Below are 27,062 nucleotides of genomic sequence, written 5' to 3'. Positions count from 1 at the left end.
AGCCCGGGACACATGTCTGGGCATACCCGGCGCACCTATGGTGATAAAGCAAAAGACACACAGGCGATGGACGGAATGCAGAGCAAATAAAACATTCACCACCAGTCAACAGATCTGGATTAAATCTACCATTCTTTTACCCACCATGCCACTCCAGTTTATACCCAGCCATATACAAATCTGTCTTGACCCTGTGCTTCATGGGAACAATCCAGCCCGAACTGCCAAGCCAGGTCCTCCCTGATCTGGAAACAAGCAACCTGGGACCAGTTTCGGTGTATCACGCCTCATCAGCCAAGCTAGCTTAAATCCAGTGGCACAGTGAGTCCTGGACCCACGTTTGGGCATAACCTGCATACTTAGGGCGAGAAAGCAAAAGACACACAGATGAAGGATGGAAAACAGAGCAATTCAAACATTCACTCCTAGTCAGAAGATCTGGCTTAAATCCATCATTGTTTTGCTCACCATGCCAGCCCTGATTTCACCCAACCATATGTAAATCAGTCTCGACCCTCTGTCTCATAGGAACAGTCCAGCCCGAACTGCCAAGCCAGGCCCTCCCTGGCCCGGAAACAAGCCTGCTGGGACTGGTTTTGGGGCATCACCCTTCATCAGTCAGGCTAGCTTGACTGCCGTGGCACAGTGAGCCCTGGCCCCTTATCAGGGCATACCCGGCGCACTTAGGGCGAGAATGAAAAAGACACAGAGATAATGGACGGAATGCATAGCAAATTAAATATTCACCCCCAGTCAACAGATTTGGGTTAAATCTATTGTTTTTTTGCTCTCAAAGCAGCCCCGGACATATGCAAATCAGTCCTGACCCTGTGCCTCATGGGAACTGTTCAGCCTGAACTGCCAAGCCATGTCATCCCTGGAACTTAAACAAGCATCCTGGGACCGGTTTCAGGCATCACCCCTCCTCAGCCAGGCTAGCTTGAATATAGTATCAGAGTGAGCCCGGGACCCATGTCTGGGCATACCCAGCACACTTAGGACAAGAAAGCAAAATACACACAGATGATGGATGGAATGCAGAGCAAATCAAACATTCGACCCCAGTCAAGAGTTCTCGGTTAAATCCAATTAGTCCTAGGATGCTTGTTTCTAGTCCAGGGAGGTCCTGGCCTGGCAGTTCCTACTGGACTGTTCCAACAGGGCACAGGGTCAAGACTTATTTGTATATTGCTTAGTTCAAAGTGGAATGGCATGGGGAGCAAAAAAACAATGGATTTAGGCCCAGATTCTGAAATTGTTCTACATTCTGTCCATCAATTGTTCTTTTTGTGTTTGTCACCCTGAGTGGCACGGGTGTGCCTAGCCATGGGCCCCTTGCTCTCCATGCCACTGAAGTCAAGTTGTCCTGGTTGAAGAGGGATGAAACCCCAAAACTGGTCCTAGGATGCTTGCTTCCAGTCCTGGGAGGACCTGGCCTGGCAGTTCGAGCTGGACTGCTCCCATTGAGAACAGGGTCAAGACTGATTTGCCTATGGCTTGGTTCAAACCTGAATGGCTTAGGGAGCAAAAACAATGGATTTAGGCCCAGATCGCTGTACTGGGGTGAATGTATGAAATTGTTCTGCATTTTGGGGAGCAAAAACGATGGATCCAGGCCCAGATCTCTGTACTGGGGTGAATGTATGAACTGTTTCTGCATTTTGTCCATCAACTGTTCTTTTCGCAGTTGTCACCCTTAGTGGGACGGGTATGCCCAGGCGTGGGCCCCATGCTCTCCATGCCACTGGAGTCAAGCTATCCTGGCTGATGAGGGGTTACACCCTAAAACCGGTCCTAGGATGCTTGTTTCCAGTCCAGGGAGAACCTGGCCTGGCAGTTCAGGCTGTTCTGTTCCCATTGGGCACAGGGTCAAGACAGATTTGCATATGGCTTGGTTCAAACTGAAATGGCATGGGGAGCAAAAAAACGATGGATTTTGGCCCACATCTCTGTACTGGGGTGAATGTATGAAATTGTTCTGCATCCTGTCCATCCATTGTCCTTTTTGCAGTTTATGATTTAGGCCATTTCCTGTAGCAGAGACAAGACTAACTCACTCAGGTGTAGTACCATTTTTATCGGCAGCCTTGTGGGAATACTGGGTGGAAGCAAGTTTTTGGCATTCCGCAGATTTAAACCTTTCCATCACTGAAATGTGAGGAAAATGTATTTATTAGTACAAGTTTTAGGGTTGCAAAGGATGCTGGGTAAAGAAAACCTGGCGAGAGCTATGCAAGTCACCCCATTCTGTATTTCCACAGTTGTCTAGTTTCTAAAAATGTGCAAGTTTGTGTAGTAATGTAGTCCAGACTGGTTGAGGTATTTCATGAAGATTTATTGTAAGTTGTTAAGTAGCCTGGAATAAGCCCCACCAGGAGCAGCCAGCAGGCAGCTCAGCCCCATCATAACTGTGGCTTATCTTCAACCCACACCCAACATTCCGTAGTACATCATAGTGCAGAGGCAATCCACTGGAAGGTCATGAAGTGGGTTAAAGCATACATAGAAATATACAATAGGCAGGATACAACATACCTCCTTTTCTTCCACAACAGCATACATAGAAATATACAATAGGCAGGATACAACATACCTCCTTTTCTTCCACAACAGAATAATGAACAGAGAAGCATAAAAACTGTGAAAGAGAAAGCGTACCGATCATTAACTGCTACCACACCCACTGGCCAGACAGATGCGACAGAAGGCAATGCACAGTATGCAGAAAATACAGAAAAGGAATAGAGAGAAAAGATCAGACACATTCCTTCTCTGAGAACACAAGGCAATGCAAAATGCATAAAATAAAACAAAAAGACTTGAGAAGTAAAACCGAAAGGTACGAACACATAGATAGGTATGAACCCATAAATAGGTACTCTTCTTCCCTTCTCCAACTAATACAAAAAGGAACAGTAAGGTACAAACACAAATAAGTAACCTTCATACCTTCCCAATGAAACAACGAGAAAGAGAAAAGAAAGATATAACCAAGAACTACTCCAGACACACCCACTGGAAGAAAAAGGTATGAAAAGAGAGAGGCAATGAGTAAATAAAATAGCAAACAGAGGGGCAGAGGAAAGAACAACAAAAGATCATTCATACCACCCTGTAAAACAGCATTAAAATAATTTAGATTGAAGTAACATTGAGAAATTTGAGAGGAATAAAACCCCAATGAAGACATCGAAGAATAGAGAGAGATAACCCCCCATATCAACAACCTAAAAGGTTAAAAATTGAAAATTATTGAACATTTGAGAGGGATAAAACCCATATAGAGACAACCTCGTAAAAGGGCTACACATTGAAAATAGAGGAGTGCGGCTCGATAGAAATTCCATTGAAAAATTGAGAGGGATAAACCCCAAATCATCAACCTGAGAAGGTCAAACATTGAAAAACATTGAATAGTTGAGAAGTAGAAACACAATGTAATTCCAACTAGGAAATACAACCAGAATACATGCAACTTGATAAGTGAATTGAGGTACACATTCCCTAGCAAGGAACACTGCACGGATGCACGTACATTGATATAATCGAGAAAACAAATTGATATGTGCAATCCCTACAGGGAATACTGCACGCATGTAAATGTCAACTATGCAAACTATGCAAAAGTAACTTTCCATGCAACAAATTGAAAAATAGAGAACAATTGAGAAATTGAATTTTTGAAAACATGCAACCTGTAAAACAGAGAGATGTAAAACAGTGTGTTTAAATGTTACAGTAACATGCAAGTACATTGATAATCATCACATAAAACATTGAGTAGACGTAATCTTGAGAGCATGTAACCACAAAAGTGGGCTTCAACCAACAACCGAAAACACAGCGTTCCTCAAACTATGCTTGACACCAGCAAAACAAAAGTTCTCGGTAAAAAAAAATATATCCAGAACTGTTGATATACAAGATGTGCCATGTTCATGAAATAAACGGTGACTGCCGGCATGTAGAAAATTACTAGCCAACCAAGATGACATTAACAGAACAGCAGGCAAAGTTTAAAGTCATGTGTTGGCTGAGCACCAAATGAAGGAGAAAATAAGACTCACCAGATCTTTGTAAATGCGGGACACTTTGAAAGTAAACCGGCACCGTTTCTATGCGCACCTGGTAGGTTTCCAAATAATATTTCTTAAAACAAAAAACGCGGTTGACAAAACAAAGATGTTAAAACTTTGCAATATCCAGCCTGAAGATGGCGGCATGTTAGATCCCTCGACGAATAAAACGAAATAGATACTCCCAATAATTCACGCAACCCGCTGTTGGCATTACATGAGAAGAGAGAGTGAAGGAGCTTACAGAAATTCACAGGTTAATGAAGAGTTTCCAACCGCAAAATGGCGGCACGTTGACGTAAATGCAGGGTGGCTTTCGGTGCGTGCGTGCACCAAAACGCATTGCGACAGTCCAGAAGTTCGTTCGTCATAAAGATCCATGGAAAAACTGGACAGAAGGAGAAAGAACAGGTAGGACCGCACGTGCTTCAAATTACTTTTGAAATTGCTATACACGCTACTGAGCACGCGCTAGACAGCTCGTGCCCCGTTTAAATGGAGCGGTTTAACTACCCCCACAGTGCACAAGTCCAAAGTGCAAAAAAACAATGAACCAAAAGCTTACTAACCTTAGCCATTTGTAGCGCTAGCGCCAGAGCTTGAGTTCTTAAACAGTCCACAGTAAAATAAACAAACACTCCGGTCTCTCGGCGAAAACACCAATGTTGTGGCATCTTCACTGCCTCTTAAGCCTCATGTTGTGCACTGGCACCTCCCTTATACCAAAAACATGGAGATGACAGTGACGCTTGAAAGTCCTGAAACGCAGTTGAAACTCTTTGACAAAATGCGCAGTTCCAGTAGACGTGTCCAAATGCAGAACAACAAAAGTAGATCTTATCGATGTAGACACATGACCAGAGAACAGCACTCTTGAATTGATAAAGCTTACTTCCCTTGAAGGCGCAGTTGATATTGATTTAGACACATGACATAGAGACAGAAGATGTGGCCACATGAGGTTGAATAAAGCTCACAAGTTTGATTTGATCTTGAAAGGCGCTTGAAGACAGACCATGCATAGAGCACACTGTTATTGTGCAGTGGTTAAGAAACCCATTCATTAATACAAGTGGCATCTGGCACATCCACAGAAGTTGAAAATACACCGTAGGCTGTTGAAATGAATCTCTGCTTTTACCTTCCCTCTTGAAATAGTGTACAAGCAGTAGGCACTAGGAAGCAGCAGGAACTGGAAAGCAGCAAGGAGGGGCGGGCAGTTGTGACTAGCCAATTTTGAATCTGGTTGAGGTTGAAAAGCGCATAAATAGACACAATCAAATATCTTCCTTGTTGAAATGCTGCTGTTGTAGTCTTGAGATAAAAGTGGATGATTTCCCTTGAAGTTGAAGATGTTGAGGAAACACTGGAGTTGATCAAATATTGAAGTAGAATCTGGCATATGCAGGTTGGGGCGACCGATGAGGTGGTCACTGGTGGGGCTCTGAAGCCAGAGTCTTTGCTAGATGTTTGATGAGGTTTGAAATGTCTTGCCCTCTTGAAAATAGAGTTCTTGAATTGACGCGTAGGTAAGATCAAATCGTCGCCAAAAGGATGTAGTAATCAGGTCCACTCAGTTGTGATGATTTAAGTAGATTTATTGGAGATAGTACAAGATCACAGGAGAAGAGGATAGGACCAGATGAGGATCTGTTCAGGTCCAGAGGGAGACCCCACCAGGAGCAGCCAGCAGGCAGCTCAGCCCAGTCAACTGTCATAACTCATTGCAGATTCCCAACATTCTGACAGCATCATGACATGAACATTCCACTGGTGGTAGATTGACATTGCATCAGCATAAGCAGGATATAACAGTTTGCTAGACTTCTCTTGGTGATAGCTGAGCTATGGCACAAAATCCACATGTATTAACTTTGCAAAAAATAGGTCAGTTTCAAGTGGAAATACGTGATGTATCCATGTCATGTTTTGGGTAGTTTTCTGTCACGGGCACTTAGCCTACCCATATAAGAGAGGTAGCTTAATTATTGGAAGACTTCAGGCAAGTTTGGGTGGAAAGAAGTTCATGGTAATGAGGAACTTCGATTTTCGATCGTGATCGTATCGACCCGCCATTCTGTGCTCCGCCGCCATTTTGTGTTGCCTTTACTCAGGCAGCATGACAATCGAAGTCTTTTTCTGCTTTTCCTGCAATAGTGTGTCGAAATTAGGCCTGGGCGAAGCACTACGCTACGCTCGCGTAGTTTGCGAAGTTCGCGCTACTTCGCGCTACGCGAACTGCACGTAGCACAGTGCGAACACGCGTAGCGTAGTGTTGCGTAGTGCTGCGGTCATTTTTTGCTTGCTCGCGGTCCTCAACGTCAAGTTGGCGACCGCGAGCAAGCAAAATGACATCCTGGCGAGACTTTTTCCTTGTTCGCGATCGCGAGCATGGAAAATAAACCTCCCGGCGAGATTCCCAACGCGAGAAGGTCAGGTTTCTCATTGCGAGGGGTCGCGTATGCTCGCGACCGCTCGCGATGAGAAACTACCAGTTCGCGTTGAGAAAGCTGCAGCTCGAGTAAAAATCTACTCGAGCAGCAGAAAACTACAGCTCGCACTGTGCAAGATGCCATTTTCAATGATTGCACAGTGCCGGTTGCTTGTCCGCACTGTGCAATCATTGAAAACAACATCTTGCACAGTGCGAACATGTTACTTCGCAGTTCGCGAAGTGCTACGCGTAGCTCGCGTAGTGCGAACTTCACTTTGCGTAGCTTCGCGAAGTGCTACTTCGCGAACTACGCCCACCCTTAGTCGAAATAACCTTGTGCCTCTGTTTACAAAAGCTGGTGCTAGAGACTGGCCGAGTACACTAATCCCTGTCTGGTTTTCCTAATCCCTGTCTCAACTATCTGTTGGTTCACACTATTCTCTTCTGATTTTATCTTATCGTCTGGCCTTCGCTGTCCTCTGCTCGTATTCTCTTGTTTCACAACTATCCTTCAAAACACACAAACGTATCTCGTCACCTGCAAGACAGCTACAAGTCAGTTAATGAATTAGCTCATGGGGTGGGGTAACAAACACAGTTAGAGGAGAGGCTTCTTCGAGTTACTCGATACTTTATTTTCAAACCTTTCCTATTGGTTCTGTTCTGTTTTCCAACTTTTCTTATTGGCTCCTTTTATATGTTTTATATGTATTCTTAGTTAATGTATATGTCACCTATGTCCTATATAAAGTTGTGCACCACGGAGTGAAGTGGCAGTCTCCTGAGAACATACCGTGTGTACTTCTAGGACAACTGTACTAGCTGCAGCTAATAAATCTAATCTTTTACGCCGACAGAGTGTCCCCGTGTCTCTGTGTAGCTAAGCAGGGGAACCCAGGAGATTAAATCGTACCCTGCACCGCCAGGTCCAAAAGGTTCTGGTTCTTCAACTGGCGCCCAACGTTGGGCGGCTTCAGTGGTACCGGTTCTGCCTGAAGGTCGTGAGGAACCCCGCAAGAAAATTCTGGAGGAATCGCGAGCCACGTCAAGCGACCCCTGTATGTCGAAAGTGATCCGAAGGTTTTTTTCAGCGCGGTCACTCCTTCCTGACGGCTACTAACGACTGCTGCCCAGACTGCCGCCCTGCTTTGGCCCTTCCTTTGGTGATGTATGGTAAGGCGAGACGATAGACGGGCCTCTGTTGGCGTAAGAAGACGTCCTTAGTTAAGTATTTGGTGGGTCGCGCCCACAATTTTGGTTCTTTGTTCCTTAGTTTCTTTGGTCCTTAGATTCGACTATTGCTATAGCCGAAGCCGAGGGTAAGTGCATTTGTGCTGCGTAAACTGAGTTTTACCCCCTTGATGTTTGTGAACAGTCCGGTGAAATCACGAGATGCCTGGTCTGACTAAGTTTGGAAAACTTTGTTGCTTTGGTTGTAATAGGGATTCCCGGCTTGAGGACTCTTGTCTGATTCTTTCGGTTGGAACTCCCACATATGAGCTCTATTCTAAACATGGTGTTGGCCCCATTGCCTTTAACGAGACATGGACCCGATACACGAAGAAAGATGGTGTTTTAAAATGGCCAGAAAATGGTAGTTTCGATTCTGATGTGCTAGATAATTTGGAAGCAGTTTTATTCAAAAGAAAAGCCCGGCCGGCAATGTTTGACTCTTTCCGCCTTTGGCGTAAGGAAGCCAAACAGAGAGAAATTAAACAAGCAAAACGAGATAAGAAAGCAAAGGGTATGACAATTATACAGGCTGCCCAACAATTCAAAGATGATGACATTAATAATGCGATGGAAATTTCAGAAAGACAGCATTGTATGGCGATAGATAAATGCTATCCGGTGTTGCCTGTTTCCCCTTACGATAACAAGAAAGATTTAGAAGAAGATCCCCTAATGTCCCATTTATTGAGATTGCCTCCGCCCTATGCACAAGGTGCTAATGCACCCCAGTTGTTAGAGCCTGTTCAGCTGCAAGCAGTACCTCCGCCTGTTCCGGCTCTTCCGCCTTTGCCCCTTTTAGTATCTCCGCCCCTATCAGTTTTGCCTTTAACTTCAACTTCTTTGCCCTCATCTCCTGATCTTCGATCTTCTTTGCCTTCTGCTCTTCCTGCAATTACCGGTTCTCCTTCCGTTAGTTTGCCTAATACCTTGTCCCCTATTCTTATGTCCAATTCTCCGTTTGTGCATAAGCGTCTCACGGACACCGTCACTGGTATTCTATCTCCTTTCTTTGAAGCTTTAAATGTGTCTCCGGCTTTTGCTCGAAGACTGTCTCGTTGTCAGTTCCCAGATTCTGAAGAACGAGAAAGGTTGGACTCTCTCGCACGTAAATGGATCAAGAGGGGTCCCCAGTATAGCGTGCCCGATATTATGTCTACCTTCTCACAATGGAATGCGCCTACGCAAAGATATGTTTTTAATGTAATGTGTGATACTCTCATTAAAGAATGGGAGGATGTGAATTCGAGTTCGATTCCACAGGGTCTGTTAGATGTTCAGACTGATTTCGACAAAGGACTTGTTGTGGGTTCTTAGGTTGAGAAAGCTGTAAGGACACTTATTTCCTTTAGATCCTTGTTGTCCTCTCAGACTTTCTCTGATTCCGATCCGTCGGTTAGACTGACACTTAAAAATTATCCCATGAGAGAGGTTCCTACAGCTTGGAAGGAAGAAGTTGCGGCTCAAGGTAATAATCCAGCTATTCCTGCTCATTTCCAACGTATATGGGTACATGTTCCATGGAAACGATCTGAAGTTTTAGCACTTAAGCAAACTCTACCGGATCCTCGTAAGAATCCTGCGGGTTATTATAAAGAATTATCACAGACGGTTGATGCTTGCATCATGAATTTAGCTGATATTGATATGTTGATGGGAAATGTAGTTCCGCAAGCATTATGGGCTAAGATTCGTAGAGAGAATCATGCTCAAGCATTAGGTGGTGAATGGGCTGCTATAATTGCCGCGGATACAGCTCAAGTGGGTGGTGCTAAGACTGATGTTTTGGTTTCAGAACTCCCTGGTAGGATTATTACATTAATGAAAACGATGGTGCCTGCCTTGAGAGTTAATTGGGATAAATTAGCAGCATGCAAACAGAAGAAAGATGAAAGTGTCTCTGATTTCTTTACTCGTTTCGAGGAGACATTTATTGATCACAGTGGCCAAGATATGGCTACAGAGGGCGGTCAGCGATTATTTGTGGACAAATTTGTATTTAATTTGCTTCCCGGGTTGTCACACAAATTGAAAGATTCTGAAAGTTCATGGGCTGTTTCTTCTTCTGCCCAGATATTGGCTACTGCACAATATTATGAAAATAGAGATAAAGAAGAAAGAGAAAAGCAAGAGAAAAAGACGAAGGAATTGAAAACGAAGGTTCTCTTGCCACAAGCTTATCCTCCTCGCTATGTTCAGCCTCAGTTTCAACAGCCTCCGCAGTTTCAGAGGTTGTATCAAAAACCTGAGTCATATATTCCGCGACCTTTGTTAGGACCTAATCAATGTGCCTATTGTAGAGAAGAAGGGTATTTTAAGAGTAGTTGTCCGGTTTTATTGCAGCGCAATGGAGCATTATCTACTCCACGAGGTCGTGCTGGCCTCCAGTCAGCAAACAGAGGTAGAGGTCGAGGTATGTCGACTCAAGAACAGCATTCCCTACCTCTTCCTAATTCCGTGAATTATTTTGATCAGCGAAATGTTAGGTCTACACAGTATTACAATGAGGATTGTTATGTTGAAGGCGAGAATGAAAGTCTTCATGCTAACTAGGACAGCCATGGACAAAGCAAGGGAGTTGTGTCGATTCCAGTAGATCAGAATGGACCTTATATTAATGTCACTTCAATGGGTGTTTCAGAGCCATTTCTCCTAGATACTGGTGCGATGAGAAGTTCTATCATTCATTCCAAACTCCCTGGGGCACCTTTGTCCGGCTTAACGAATGTTTCTGTAGGATTTTCTGGCGCCCCTGTTCGTAATCCGGTTTCTTGCCCTTTGCCTATTTCAGTTGGCCCTTAGGATTTGGAAGCTCCGCTTCTTTTAACGAATGGTTGCGGTGAGAATCTGTTGGGTTTGGACTTATTAAAAAGAATGCATGCTACGATATATTGTTCTCCTTTTGGTGTACATCTTACTTTAGGACAGAAACTGACTTCTCCAATGTATTTGTCCAAAGATCAGTTTCCACCTGAATTGCTTTCCCTTCCGGCAACGCTTTGAGCCACGGGTCCGAATGATGTGGGTTGTCTGGAGATTCCACCTTATGTTGTCACTCTTAAGCCTAATGTTGAATTGCCACGTATTCCACAGTATAGAATTTCTACTGAAGGTGAAAGAGCGCTTTTGGAAATCATTCATGATTTGATTCAGAAGGATGTGGTTGAGGAAACGAGAGGTAACATATGCAATAGTCCTATTCTTCCTGTTCTTAAACGCACTGATCTTTCTCAGCCTCCTATATATCGTTTCGTAATTGATCTTCGGGAGGTAAACAAAATTGTTGTACCACAATTTCCTGTAGTCCCAGATATCACCGCTCTGTTGACGATGATACCTTCCACAGCGACTTGGTTTTCTGTTATCGATCTAAAGAATGCCTTCTTTAGTATTCCCATTGCAGAAGAGAGTAGGGATATTTTTGGCTTCTCTCTTGGAGGCCGAAGCTTCCGGTTTAAGCGTGCACCTCAGGGCTATTGTGAAAGTCCCTCTATTTACAGTCAAGCTTTAAAATGTCATCTTGATGCTTTTCATTTGCCGTCTGGTGCTGCTCTTATTCAATACATGGACGACTTGTTGATTGCTGCTTATTCAAAAGATATTTGCAAAGATGTGACTGTTGCATTGTTACGCCATCTGTTTAATCTGAATCATAAGGTTTCACCTTCAAAACTATAATATGTTCGTCGAGAGGTTACCTACTTGGGTCATCTCCTATCAAAGGAGGGACGACGATTAACCCCAGAACGAATTCAGGCAATTGCGCAAATGTCTGTGCCATCCACACAAAGGGAGGTACGTGCCTTTCTGGGTATTACCTCTTATTGTAGGCAGTGGATTCCGAGCTCTTCTCTGTTGGCTAAACCTCTGTTGGTACTCACTTTGAAAGATACGCCTCAGCCCCTTCCATGGACTGACGAATGTCAGAAGAGTTTCACTGACTTGCGTACTGCGCTATGTTCTGCTCCTGTATTGGGTACCCCGATTACAGTAAGCCTTTCATGCTCTACCTTCATGAAAGAGAGGGTTGTGCGTTGTCAGTTTTAACACAGCGATTTGGAGATAAACAGCGGCCATGTGCATATTTTTCGGCTACGTTAGATCCAGTAGCTAAAGAATTGCCTAGTTGTCTTAAAGCAACAGCAGCAGCAGCAATTTCTATTCGACAGTCTGCTGGAGTAGTGCTGGATAATACACTCATTGTTATGGTGCCACATGCAGTGGATACCTTATTAAACCGAACGAAAACACAACATCTTACGAGTGCTCGTTTGTCTGGATATGAGTTGATGCTTTTGGCTAGTCACGTGCACATCAAACGATGTAACACTTTGAATCCAGCTACTTTGTTGCCTCTCCCAGTGGACAAAGATGACCAAGAACAACATGATTGTTTCCTCTGTACTGAGGAAGAGACAAAAGGAAGAATTGACTTGAAAGATACACCGCTAGAAAATCCGGATGGAATTCTATGGGTGGACGGTTCTTGTTTCAAGCTTCCTAATGGAGATACAGTTTCAGCCTATGCTGTTACTACTTTACATACAGTTGTGGAAACAGCACGCATTGGATATAATTCAGCTCAAGCAGCAGAACTGGTAGCTTTAACAAGAGCATGTGTGTTGTCCAAAGGAAAAAGGGTGAACGTGTACACCGATAGCCAATATGCTTATGGTGTAGCGTTCAATTTTGGGCGTTTATGGAAGGAAAGGGGATTCCTTACGTCACATGGCACTAAAATACAACATGGTCAGTTGGTGACTGACCTTCTTGAGTCACTTTCTTTACCTGCCCAAATAGCAATTGTGAAGTGTAGTACACACAAAAAGATTACTGACGATGTTGGTCGAGGAAATGCATTTGCGGATGAAGTAGCGAAAAAGACAGCAAGAGATGCTACAAGTCGAATGTATGTTGCGGGTCCTGCAAATTGGGTTATAGAGAGAGGAATGTATGAGGATACAGTAGAAAGTGTAAGGTCGATTCAGAAAGAGGCTACAGAGAAAGAATTGAGCAAGTGGAAAGAAAGTACAGGAATGTTGGATGAGATGGGATGTTGGGTGGAATTGTCTGAGCACCAACATTGGCTGTTACCAGATGCCTATGTACTGCCAGTAGTTACTATGGCCCATGGTCCAGCCCACTTAAGTGCGAAAGGAATATGCAACCTTCTGGCTCCAGTGTGGCAGAATGAAGGAATCCCAAAGTGTGCAGACAATGTAGTGAAACATTGTATTGTTTGTTTGATGTACAATCCGGGAAAGGGAACCCCAACTCCGGCAGGTCACTTTGCTCCTCCGACATATCACTAAATTGGGTGTTCTCCATCAACAGGTTCAGAGTGCTTTGCTGGAGGTTTCCACAGACTCACGTCATTCCATCCGGCCAGGTGATTGGGTCTGTATAAAGAACTTCCAAAGGACGAAAAATTTGGAACCCAGGTGGAGAGAGCCCCGAATGGTTTTGCTCACCACAAGAACAGCAGTGAAAGTCGAAGGAAAGAAAAATTGGATTCACGGTGTGCATTGCAAGAAAGTGCCTTTGCCTCTTCCGTTCGATCAGTGGGTACGTAAGGGCATTAGAGACTCTGAGAGCGAAAAGGTTCCATGATTTGTACCTTTTAGTGATGCACGCCTGAATGGAACATTGTCTGAGAAAGAGGATGACAACATTCTTCAGGAAGCAATACCACCACATCGTCGCTTGAATACGACCAATCCGCGAACATTGTTCCGAGCCCAAACTGTACCTGATAAAGAACACTATAACCTAAGACCTAGACTAAAGAACACTTAAGATTTCTCTCTCCTATGTAGTATTCTATCCCGGTTGCAGGGTTACGGTAGGAGTCTTGATTGCGAACTGAGTAGTGGCAATAGGCCTGCAGGACTTGCAGTGTCATAGGACGGAATACAATCGTGATCAAGTGATTGAGGAAGATTGCCGTGAGCATCCACTTAGAAAGATGGAGACTACATTAGGCAAAAGAGAAAGTAAAGATAAAATGAATCATTGTAAAGAAATGTATAGTCATTGTGGTATTGCTTTATGTATTATTATATTATTGTGTATTCTTTTGACGTGTATAAATTGGATTGTTATTGCTCTTCAGCGAAAAGTTGTCTCTCCTTCTACCTCTTCGTCTTCTTCTACTGTCTCTCCACATCTATTTCATACACTTCCTCAACATGAACTCATTAGAAGAAACGAATATTACAACAATTCATTTGTCCAGTTATTACATCAACATCAATTAGTGATAAATACAACAAACTGTTGGGTGTGTGGACTTATGCCACATACCGTAGAAAAAGGAATACCGTATTTAGTTCTTCCGTTCTCCTATGAAGGTTCTGCTTGGGCTTATTTTGTTATCTTCTCCAATGCCTACCAAAGCAAATTCAAACGATCCGTTAGTTCATATAGTGGTGGTCCGGATTTTAGTCATAGTTCATTGATAAAGGGAATGGTAGCTATGGCTAAAATCATGGAAAATAGTAAGATTTCCATTGACGAAAGAAAAGTGTACACTAACTGGGACGTCACCCATTATGTCACTAGCCTTAGTGATAAAGTTAAAAAAGGAAAATCTTCACCGATTTGGACTATACCACATCAGGGCAATTTCTGTCTACAGATAAATGGTCAGTCTGCTGACACCGTACAAAGAAATAGCTGTTCCCACACATACGTTTACTCCTCTCAGAATTCACCGCCTCTAGTACCATCTCAGGGTACATATTTCATCTGTTATAATAGGGCTTACACGTGGTTGCCAACTGGTTTTTCTGGTACCTGCTATATAGCTTTCCTTCTTCCCCCTACATACACCGCTTCTGCAAATCATCATCGAAACAGATATGGCAGAGGGATTATTAATTCCAAGGACACAGCAGGACAAGAGGGAGGAGATTTCCTCAAAGGATTTCTTCCTTTTTGGGGTCCAATGGCCAACAGCAAAAATATAAGGCAACTGGTTCGTGTCGTAGAAACCACCATAGACATCACTGTAGAAGCCTTAAGTAATATCACGGCAGAACTACAGGCAGATCGTCTTATGACTTTACAAAATCGAGTTGCCTTAGACTTTGTTCTTGCGGACCGTGGTGGAGTGTGCAAATTGATCGGGTCAAGTTGCTGTATTTTCATACCTAATGACGCTCCGACAGTATACCAAGCTATCTCTAAGTTACATATAATCTCTGAGTCGATTCATCAGGACGAAGGAGATTGGTCATTATTGGAGTTGTTTTGGGGACTACTGTCCAAATGGGGTTGGAAGGTATTGACATTCCTTGGAGTAGTTTTAGCCATTGTATTCTCTTGTTGCCTTTGTATGCACTGTGGCCCCGCCATCTGTGACCTTTGTGCCACTATGTGCATCCCTAAACCTAAGCCACAGAGAACAGAGAATATCAGAATGATGCTACAGCAACAGCTCGATGACCTCATGGCCATCGACATTGACTCAGATTAATGTGAGTCTGTGTATCTTGCCTGAGTTCTGGCAAAAGGAGGGTCTGAGGAACTTCGATTTTCGATCGTGATCGTATCGACCCGCCATTTTGTGCTCTGCCGCCATTTTGTGTTGCCCTCACTCAGGCAGCACGACGATCGAAGTCTTTTTCTGCTTTTCCTGCAATAGTGTGTCGAAATAACCTTGTGCCTCTGTTTACAAAAGCTGGTGCTAGAGACTGGCCGAGTACACTAATCCCTGTCTGGTTTTACTAATCCCTGTCTCAACTATCTGTTGGTTCACACTATTCTCTTCTGATTTTATCTTATCGTCTGGCCTTCGCTGTCCTCTGCTCGTATTCTCTTGTTTCACAACTATCCTTCAAAACACACAAACGTATCTCGTCACCTGCAAGACAGCTACAAGTCAGTTAATGAATTAGCTCATGGGGCGGGGTAACAAACACAGTTAGAGGAGAGGCTTCTTCGAGTTACTCGATACTTTATTTTCAAACCTTTCCTATTGGTTCTGTTCTGTTTTCCAACTTTTCTTATTGGCTCCTTTTATATGTTTTAGGTGTATTCTTAGTTAATGTATATGTCACCTATGTCCTATATAAAGTTGTGCGCCACGGAGTGAAGTGGCAGTCTCCTGAGAACATACCGTGTGTACTTCTAGGACAACTGTACTAGCTGCAGCTAATAAATCTAATCTTTTACGCCGACAGAGTGTCCCCGTGTCTCTGTGTAGCTAAGCAGGAGAACCCAGGAGATTAAGGCGTACCCTGCGCCACCAGGTCCAAAAGGTTCTGGTTCTTCAGTATCCCATAGATTCCAAAACATTCCATTGCAGAAATGTGAGGAAAATGTTTTTTTTGTCCAAGTTTTAGGGTTGCATGGGATCCTGGTTAAAAAAAACCTGATGAGAGCCACATATTTCACCCCACTCTCGATTCCCCCAGCTGCCTAGATTTGAAAAAAGTGAACATTTGATAGGTTTCCCAAGGTGCTGACTGAGCTAGGGCCCAAAATCCACAGCTACCTACTTTGCAAAAAAAGGGCCCTTTTAAGTGGAAAAAGGTGATGTCTCCAATTACCTGTTATGGTTATGGGCACTAGACCTACCCACACAAATGAGGTTTCATTTTATTGGGAGACGTGGGGTAATTCTGGGTTGAAGAAAGTTTTTTCTTCCAACAGTTTCCAGAACTTGCCATCACAGAAATGTGAGGAAAGTTTGAGGTTTGAAAGGGAATTTGAGTAATAAATCTGGTGAAAGCCATGCAAGCCACCCCAACATGAATACCCCTACGTGTCTAGATTTAAAAAAAACTGCAAGTTTGCTAGGGTTCCCTGGGTGCCAGCTCAGGGAAGGCCAAACATTCACAGCTACCCACTTTGCAAAAAAGGGTCAGTTTAGAGTGAAAAAATGTGATGTAATCATATTGTGTTTTGGGCTGTATCCTGTTGCGGGAGCTAGACCTACCAACACAAGTGAGGTATCATTTTTATCAGGATAGTTGATGGAATACTGAGTGAAAGTAAGTTTTTCACTCCCTGCAGATTCCAAATCTTTCCATCCCAGAAATAAGAGGAATTAAAGTTTGAGGTTTGCAAGATATTCTGGGTAAGGAAACCTGGTAAGGGCCGTGCAAGGCAGCCCACACTGGGTACTCCGATATGTTTGGTTTTAAAAATGTACAAGTTTGCTAGATTTCCCTCAGTGCCGGCTGAGGTAGGGTCCATAATCTACAGCTACCTACATTGGAAAAAGGGTCAGTTTTCACTGGAATAATGAAATGCGTCCATGTTATGTTTCAGCCCATTCTTGTCATGGGCACTAGGCCTTCCCACAAAAGTGAGGCACCATTTTTATTAAAAGACGTGCATGAGCATAAAATAGTAGAACATGTGTTATTACCTGTTGGATGTATGTCTTTCAAAGGTAAGCCAGTGTATAAGAAAGAAGACATGTTGAAAACTACCCTCTAAATCATTTGCTAGTATGTATAACCATAAATTCAGAGATGTAGAAACAACCACTACTCCTAAACGTTATATTTTATGCCAATTTCAGAAATGCATAGGTTTTCTTGATACCTATTTTTCACTCTACATATTTCATCAAATGAATTGGTCTATACTCTTTTCACAATAAAAATCATTGTACCATGTATCTCAGTTGTTGGCTCTGGGCACCTTGTGTTCTTGAAGAACCTACAAACCTTCTATAGCCCGGCAACCAGAAGGTTCGAGCGGACATAATGATATATTACTTTTGTAATTTGCCCGTTGTGACAAAATGCTGCAAATGAAACCAGTGTGACAAATGGCCATTTTTTTCCTAATCGTTTTCCATAATGCGTATTTCAACAGTTTGTCTCTTTGGGAAAACCTAGAGGAGTCTACATATATAACACACTTGCTGAATTTGGAGCTTTATCTACTTAAAAAAATGTATAGCTTTTCATGGGTTTCAAGCTAGTTTCCACCACAAAAATTGGAAGTAGTTTGAGCGCACAGAAAATTGATAAAATGAGGTACCTCTTTGTAAAAGTTTTTTGATTGTGCTGTGTATGTTACTAAAATCTGGGAAGATGGTGACTTAAGCTCAACAAACCATTAGTTGAGGTCATTTTTAGGAAAGAAATAGACACTTTTACAGGGAGCACGTTTTAAATATTATTTCCCCAAACATTTAGGTATGTTTTGCCTATATTCTTTGTGCCCTCCAGGGGAAATTCACAAACCTTGGGTACTTTAAAATTTCCCAGGATGTTGGAAAAAAGAAAACAAATTTGGTGTGGATACCTTATGTGGAAAAACAGTTATGGGGCCCTGCGCGTGAACTAACTCAAATAACCAAAAAAACATTGGGAGGGGGAGGGCACCACAGCTAAGTAGTTAACTTTGCCCCCACCCCTCTCAAATCTGCATAAACCTGAGATTGCAGCACTAAAGTTAACCTGCTAGCAATTTACCAAATTTCATGTAGATTTGAGAGCAGTAACACATTTATTAGCAAATAGATGTGTTGACTGGCACCATTGAATGGATTGGCTAAACATTTACCATAAGAACAGAAATAAAATACACTAAGGGCTTGCTCAGTTTCAATTCGATTCTTCAAATAGTGGGCCAATCAACACTAACTCTACACTTTATTGACACCATATTTTAACAGTACCCACCCCCCCCACTCCCCCAATATTTGTGCAAAAATTTGGAAAGCAAATAGTAAGCTAAACACAATACATATATACCATTTTTGCAAGCTCATCAAATTGTGCTAAAAGTATGTCAATATAGCTCTCTATTTTCAAACACACATGGTGGTGGGGGGATACTTACAAGTCTATCCACTAGCAATTGGTCAGCATAGAATTCCAAAACATCTCGTTTTGGCTACCATGCCACCTCAAATTAGACCCAGCTATATGTAAAGCAGTCTTGACCCTGCTCCAATAGAAACAGTCCTGCGCAAACGCCAAGTCAGGTCCCCTCTGAACCAGAACCCAAGCAACCCAAAACAGGTTTTGCCATGATTGGGGCTCTTCAGTCAGGAGTAGCTTGGTTCCAGTAGCCCAGTGCGCATGGGACCCAAGTCTGGGTATAACCATGGCCATTGTTTCTCTATGTTAACCATATAAAGCCTGCCAGGCAACTTTTTGTAACGCATTCTCAGAAACTACTGATCATGTTTAAATCAAACCAAGCAGAAGCTCTTGTCTGCATAAAGTTCTAGTATCATGCTAAGTTTGCTGATTTTTTCTTTCAGCATTGTTTGCTGTATTGAAGGCCAATATTTCCTATATAGTGAAACGAGGAAGCCTTATTTTGTGGCATCACCCATTCTTCATTTCATCCCCGAGAACGGATGTTTATGGATTTTTGTTTGGCTATGTGACTAGAAAGAATTGTGCAGATTTCTCAAACGGTGCCATGTTGTAAACAGAGCAAAAATAAATTCTGCAATGGACACTCAGCCATAACCAGAACGTTTACCAACTGTATAATCTAGGGCCACATCAGTGCAGAACAGTCACAGAGATAATGCAGGTGAAATATTAGTAATTGATTGTCTTATTGAACGGGGAAGGAATACAATTGCGTGGCAAAATTAAACGGCCAGCTTTTATGTCTTTTTCCAGACATTACTCTCTTCATAATGTAAGGACTGAGACAAGAACGATTATGAAAGCAAATAACAAGAGCTAGGCGCGTGTGCAACTTTTTTCGTCTCGTTTCTACAATCTAGGAAATTGTTACGTTGTGTCTCAAAAAAAGTGAAAACGAAAATGGCTCACCCTTAGGGTTCGTACTATCTTTTCAGAAATCTGATTATATATCGAATTAATTCAATACAAAAAATAATTAATTACAAGGCATTGAAGCAATATATTTGTGTCTGTTTCTTAAGAAGGATTAACAAACATCAGCCTGATAAATGTTATGTTTATTCAAATGTATATATATGTTTTTCATTAAAGCGGGGTAATGTATTATAGGGTTATACTAGACATCCTGCATTACTATGCAATTCCGAGATCATTATTTAGTGGGTATAATGCCAGCGTATTTAGAATGTAGTTGCATATTGTACAACTATGACCTTTTCAATTTAGTGTACATTTGATTGACTGTGTCTTTTTTCTGCATTTCCTATTCCTAAAGGTTAGGGAGACAGTTATCTGGGAGGAGTAAAATGACCAAAATACTGTACAGAATATTAAAAAGGTCACTTATGCACTGCCATATAATTGAAAGGATATGTGATAATAAAACTCTGAGACTTCATTCTCATAATAAAGACTGCAACAGGTAAAGATTTTAACAATAAAAAGCAGTGGTCCACGATCCTGGTAAAATGCGTACATTTCATTGGAATGAGTATACGTTCCGGTATATGTGCTGCAGTTTCTAAAGATTCAGAGCTAGATTTAATCTTACTTTTTTTTTAATTACGTCAAACTATCCTGGGAGCAAGCCCTGGGGGCAAGCAAAGTAGGCTCGGAATTCATGATTTTTTTTTTAAACAATAAAGTTTGATTACCTATGTGTTTATGATCCTACCTTTATACCGTTACGTTTTACAGCAGAGAACAAGGAAATGCAAACATTGTTAATAGATACTGGCAATTAATGTTTACCATCGTTCATTAGAATTGCAATTCGTTATGTTGTATCTTTATTTATGTCTTCGCTGTTCTGCCCTTCTATATTATGACCTCTTTTTTTCTTCCTTTCTCTTAGGCCTGCTGACATCATTTATATATTCTTAGCTATTGGTTGCTATATTGATAACTACTACTCTTCCTAAGTTTTAGGAGCATAGAATCCTCATACGTGCTATACAGTTCGAGCATATTTACCTTGCCAGTGGAATCCATGAAGTTTATTTGCATTTCAGCTTCATTTAAATATTCATGTTTTCTTCCTCACGCACATGCATGGATCTACAAGAAATAGATGGGCATGGAACATCATCTATCCAATTACTTTCTTGTGTGCTCTGTATAAATAGGGGCATTCACAGACCTAAAGTCTAGTAGGCTGGTCTGGTAGCTCAGTTAACTAAGTTATCCATTACAGTGATCTGTGTTTGGCACTGCTTAAACCTGTACAATTGAAACCGGTAAATGAATGCCATTTATCTTTTAATGGTACCGAGAGAATCCTCAAACTGTACATGCAACCTGAAAATAGGCTAGCATAGTTCTGGGACCTGACCCTCTCTGCAGGGGTCAACACAGGTTTTTGCCTTCCTTTGCTGAACCCGGTTTTGTCGGATTTTAGGACTCTGTGCACTTTTTACCTGATAAACATTAGAAGTTAGGAGATACGGCAAAATGCCTGTTCCTGCAATACCAAACCCCCACTAGCTTACACCGGCAGGATGCATAGCGTGATTGATATTAAAACGAGAAATCCGCCAGGTGTCTTGCTCTTACATTGAAGGACTGGTCTTTTTCACAATTGTATTGTCTTTTTTTCAAATGATACTGTTTGAGTATGTTTAATGACTATTGTAAAATGTATATATGAAAAAAGAAAAAAAGTTGCCCTTCACAAACACATGAGATGAATGTTTGTAATCGTTTTCTAAATAGAGAAATGAGTGTGAAATAAATCACAAAGGTCACTATAATTGTAAATGTGGTTCTTACAGAAAAAAATAATTATTTGATTTCAGCACCAAGACACTGAAACTGTTGATATTACTTTGAAAAAGATGGCATTTTTCTACCTAAACCTTTTGTGCCTTTCTGCCAGTGTCCTGGATCACATGCCTGTGAATGGCTCTCCTGTTGTGAACTGTGTGTTGCTTCCAGACATTGAGACAAATGAGCCCTGGGTCTGAATGGAGGGAGTATTCCTGAGAGGAAGGCTAGGGAGGAATTGTGCCCTGCCTTGATCACACTTCAAAGGGCCCTGACTGCAGCACACACAAGGGAATCTGACTTAAGGTCTGGCCTTTCCTTTGTTTTATAAAAATAATCAATTGTATTTATTGTCATTTATGCAATGAACATTAGCAAAGGTAAGTAATCATTGAAGAGTAAGAAAAATGGAGGGTGTAAACAAGGGGGTATGGGAGACAAGATACATGTAGCAAATGCCAATATATATCATGCCATCCATTAGCATAAGCAAGGTACTAGCTGAGGAAAAGAAGCATCCAGGTCAAATCACATAAGTCACAGGGCACTACCGTCTCAGCTGCAGGTGCACGGTGTACTAGCAATCAGGGGTGGAAGGTGTTGGAAGACGTCCGCCCGGTTTGGGGGTATTCGCCCAGCATCTGACTGAGACCCCTCCATGTCCAAACCAGGCCCATGCTCTCTGCTCCACAGGTAAATGTCTAGCAGTTCCCAAATATCTTTCGGGTGGGATTGCAGTAGCATGAGCTCCCAGTAGTGAGCTGACAGTGCGCTGCATCACGGAACCAGTTTGCCATTTTTGGTGTGGGCCGCCTGCCCCAGTGGATGGCCACCTGTCTCTGAGATAGTAGCAAAAGCATTGAGGTGAGCTGTCTGGCTTTGAGAGGAACGTTCTTGATTTACCCCTAAAGCCCCACAAGAGAGGTCCAGGCCAGATAGTGATCAGTGATCTGGGCGACGGCATCATAAACTTCGGCCCAATAACTGGAGACTCGCAGGCAGTCCCATGCAAGGTGTTGGAATGTGGCTTGTGGGGTGGCACATCTCAGACAGAGCGTCTCTACCATGAGGCTAAGGAGATGCAGTTCCACTGGAGTCTGGTATAGCCTGTTAAGGATTTTAAAAAGGATGAGTCTTAATCTATAGTTGGGCGAGAGACCCACAGTTTGGTCTCAGCAATCCAGCCACACTGCTTCTGAGATGGACTGATTAAGGTCAGAATTCAATGCCGATCATACTGTGGGGTGACAGATGGGCACCCTTTCCGGCATCATAGCTCAGAGACGGGTGGGATAGGTCCATCAGTAGGTGTTCTAGAGCATGAAGTGTGGAGGGTAGACCTGGAAAGGTGTCATGTAGAGCCCTGCATGTTGCATGGAGTTGATTATAAAGGAGGGCATCTAGCTCCAAGGGCCCTCATTGGTCCCAAAGGGGGCAATTATTGATCTGATGGGCAAAGGTTGCTTTCAGTAAAGAGGCTGCACTGGTAGGCCCGCCTCCTAGTGCCATCCTCCTGCAGCTGAGGTAGCATGGGGTTGTGACGCACAGAGGGGGAAAATATTCAGGAGTGTTGAGCATGGCTACACAGGCCATCCCATGGCCAGTGAATGCAGGCCACTGTGTCAATTTCAGCATGCACGGTGTAAAAGGGTTGAGGACAGTGGTTAATGGGCAGGGAAATATGTGGTCAGCCTCTACTGCCACGTGAGTTTGGAACCAAGAAGGATAGAGCCAAAAATGTAGGTATTGGTCTTCTGTGCTGTGTGAGTTTAGATACATGTTAGGCACATTCAGGCCACTTTGCCTGAAAGGCAGGTAAGGGTTTCCCACACAGTCCAAGGCTGCTTGCCTGCCCAGTAGATCAGATTGGATCATAATCGTTTCATGAATTGAATAAAAAGTGGAAGGTTGAAGAAGAGATACAGAATTTTTTTCAATGGCCATCCTCCCACCATGGAAAGGGGTATTTGAGACTAGACTGAGACACGCTCCTTTAGCCAGGCAATGGCAATCCATAATTTGCCTTCCATAGTTCACCTAGATCTCGACTGAACCAGATACCCAGGTAGCCATCAGGGCCACCTGCTCATTATAGGGGGTTGTCTGGCACAAACGCTCACATGCTTGGTGTGAGGGGAATAAGGTGGGTTTAGCCCAGTTAATAATTATCCTGGAGTAGCCACCAAACCTGGCCACATCTTGGATTATGGGAGATAGATTTGTATGATACTCTCCTGCATACAGCGTAATATTATCTGCGTACATTGAGACTAGGATCCTCCTGGCCGTAAAGTTTAGTCCTCTATGGGTATGATGCTGAGCAGTCGGGAAGCCAGTGGCTCAATCGCGATGGCAAATAGAACCAGGAATGGGGGGGCACCCGTGCCTGGTCCCGCAGGTGATCGTAAATTAAGCAGATGTTATTCCATTGAGGCAAAGACAAGTGGTCGGAGTTGTGCACAAAACAAGGATCAGTCACATGAACCGGGGGGCTAACCCAAGTCACACAAGGAATAAGTATGCCAATTCCAGGGTGTTGAAGACCTTTGTGGCATTGAGCAGAGCAGCCTTTGCAGCTTACTAATGGTCTATGGAATTCATGAGGGCAGGCATCGTGCAAAGGTATTGCATCATGGAGTGACCCCAATTGGTCCAGGTGGACAATGTGAGGCAGTAGAGGGGAAGGTGGTTAGCAAGGAGTTTAGCTAAAATGTTGTTGTCAACGTTGATCATAGACAACAGTCAATATGAATTGCAATGATTGGGGGGTTTAGCAGGTTTTGGTATTATGATGATAACCGCCTTCCAGAGTGTACCGGTCACCAGGGAGTACTCGTATTCAGCTAAGAGGCGGGGGCAAGAAGCGCAGCATACTCCTTCTAAAATGAAGTAGTGAGACCATCACGTCCCAGCGTTTTGTTCCGTGGAAGATTTGTATAACCTAGGTGATCTCCTCTGCCTTGAAAGTGGCATCACGGTATAAGCAGTGGGGAGGGTCTAGCCTCAGCACTTGTATCGTGACTAGGTAAGTGGCAAGAGCCTCTGAATCAGGCACGATCACAGCGCTGTATAGTTAGGAGTAGAGCAATGTCTTGGTCTGCAGTAGTACTGCGGCAACAAATGATGGATGGCAATCTGTCCATCATTTGTTGCCACAGCACATGGTCTGCAGTAGAGCTTCAGGGTTTGGATGACTAATCTGCTTGTCATAAAAAATGACCATTCTAAAACACCTATGTTTAAAGTATATATTTTAAAATTATTTGGAAAATAATACATTTTTATAGAAACATATTATATTGAAAGCTAGAATATTATTTAAGCAAGTCTAAATATTGTAATTTTTTGCAATAATTTATAACCAACATTTCAAAATGTAAATGTTTATTTTTTTGTCCTTATGTTATTTCAATATTATAAATTCTGATATCATTTTACTAATATTATATATGTTTAAATGCATTTCATAATTTTTTTAATAAACTAAAATAAATTCCAATGTATAATTGCAAACTGGTATACTAAAATAAACTTTTTCTACTACTTTCATTAAAAAAATATAAATAAAGCACAAATAGTTATTTAAATATATCTGATTATAATTTGAAACTATTTTAAAATAAGGGCCTTTTTTATGAAGGCCTTGCAACATTTTTGCTCCGCCGTTGCGTCACTTTACGTTTTTTTGCACCTTGAAATGATTTGTACTTGTTTCCTGCTATGGGAAACCTTGAGTGCCTCTGGGAAAATGTGTGCCTGTATGCACAATAGCACTTGTAAATGCTTGCCTCTTCTTTTTTAATAATCACATCTGGTGTCTTACCTCAGGATTTGCCAATATCTCACAACACTTTTCCATATATCGGAGGCCATGATGGGCACAATTAGTATTTAAACCATGCCCATCCTAGAGCACATACTTTGCCTCAAGGCTTTTGGAGAAGCAAGTTCTCTGCATCGTTCCTGTCCACTTGCCTTAATTCTTCATCGTGGCTGTCACACTCCTGAGTCCAGGGCTGCCTTCATACTTCCAGTAAAGACCACCTTCTTCCAGCGTGGCTGCAGCCCTACAATAAATTATTCTGCAAAGAACTACCATGCAGGTACAGATTCAAATCACAATTTATCTGCATAGCTATGCAATTCACTAATTCTAAGCACAGGATTTTGTCTTGTACTAAAAAAAAAAGAATCTTCGACGATTTGGTATTCACAGCAAAAATGTGGAAGGTTTGTTTAGGGAATGCATTTCCAGTACTAGCAGAACCTTAGAACAGATACAGAAAGATAAAGATTTATGACTTTCATTAACCCTCAGTGTGCATTATGCACTCAATTCAGAGAAACTCACTGTGCAATAAGAAGTGAGTGTTACTTGTATCTGCATATGTATAAGTATTAGCATATGTATAAGGCTATTGACCGTTATAGTTAATTATTATAAGAATGGGTTGACAGAAGTAAGACAAATCAAATCCCCCTTCATTTATAGTTTTCAAGGACTGATACAACAGAAGACTTAAGAGAAGCTAAACGGAAGGCTGCCTTACACATCACTACAGTGCACCAATCCCACACAAGCAATCAAGCAAGATGATCACAGGTAGTTGTTGCTATAGAAGGGTGGATGGCAAGAAAGAGAGTATGTATTGCACTTAAATATACTAAATCCCTCCATGTTTTTAAGGTTCATCAACAAAGAAAAGAAAAGGGATATTGAAGAGTTCAACAACCAGACCCTCTTCCCTTGTCCCAACCAAATCTTTCTTGTGGGACATCAATCACAAGAAAGTAAGGCGGGGCATAAGCAGTTGGGGCAATATTGTCTCTGTGAAGTCACAGAATGAATAAATAAGGTAAGATTGCAATGTAGTTCTGAAACCCAGGCCTTGAAGGACCACAGAACTGTGCCCTATGAGGTTAAGGAATGCAAAGGGGAAGTCACCTAGCTAGTGGACCTGAAAACATTCAGGAACTCTTTTAAGCCAGTGCCTATTTTGTACCTGTGTTTTCTGAAGCTTGGCACAGGCACAGAATTCCTAACACCATCCGTTTTTTATGACATGATAGCGCTGTCTGCCTATTTCAATCAATCAATCATACATTTGTAAAGCGCACTAATCACCCGTGAGGGTCTCAAGGAACTGAGGGGGGGGGGGGGGGACGCTGCTAATGCTCGAACAACCAGGTCTTGAGAAGTCTTCTGAAGGTCAGCAGGTCCTGGGTCTGTCGCAGGTGGATGGGGAGGGTGTTCCATGTCTTGGCAGCGAAGTGCGAGAAGGATCTGCCGCCGGTGGTCATTCGGTGCATTTGTGGAATGATGGCGAGGGCATGGTCCGCGGAGTGGAGCTGGCGATTGGGAGTGTAGAAGATGAGTTGTTTGTTGAGGTATGCTGGTCCGGCGTCGTGGAGTGCTTTGTGAGCCTGGGTGAGGAGCTTGAAGGTAATCCTCTTGTTGATTGGGAGCCAGTGCAGGTCCCTCAGGTGGGCAGTGATGTGGCTGTGGCGGGGGAGGATCGAGGATGAGGCATGTGGAGGTGTTCTGTATGTGTTGGAGTCTCTTCTGAAGTTTGGCCATGGTTCCCGCGTAGAGGGCGTTGCCGTAGTCCAGCCTGCTGGTGACGAGGGCCTGGGTGACCGTCATTCTGGTTCCGGTGGGGATCCATTTGAAGATCGTACAAAGCATGCGGAGGGCGTTGAAGCAGG

The sequence above is a fragment of the Triturus cristatus genome, chromosome 5_2 (assembly GCF_964204655.1).
Source record: "Triturus cristatus chromosome 5_2, aTriCri1.1, whole genome shotgun sequence".
NCBI classification, from domain to species: domain Eukaryota; kingdom Metazoa; phylum Chordata; class Amphibia; order Caudata; family Salamandridae; genus Triturus; species Triturus cristatus.
The sequence above is the reverse complement of the archived record's forward strand: the minus strand, read 5'-3'. Positions refer to the sequence as shown.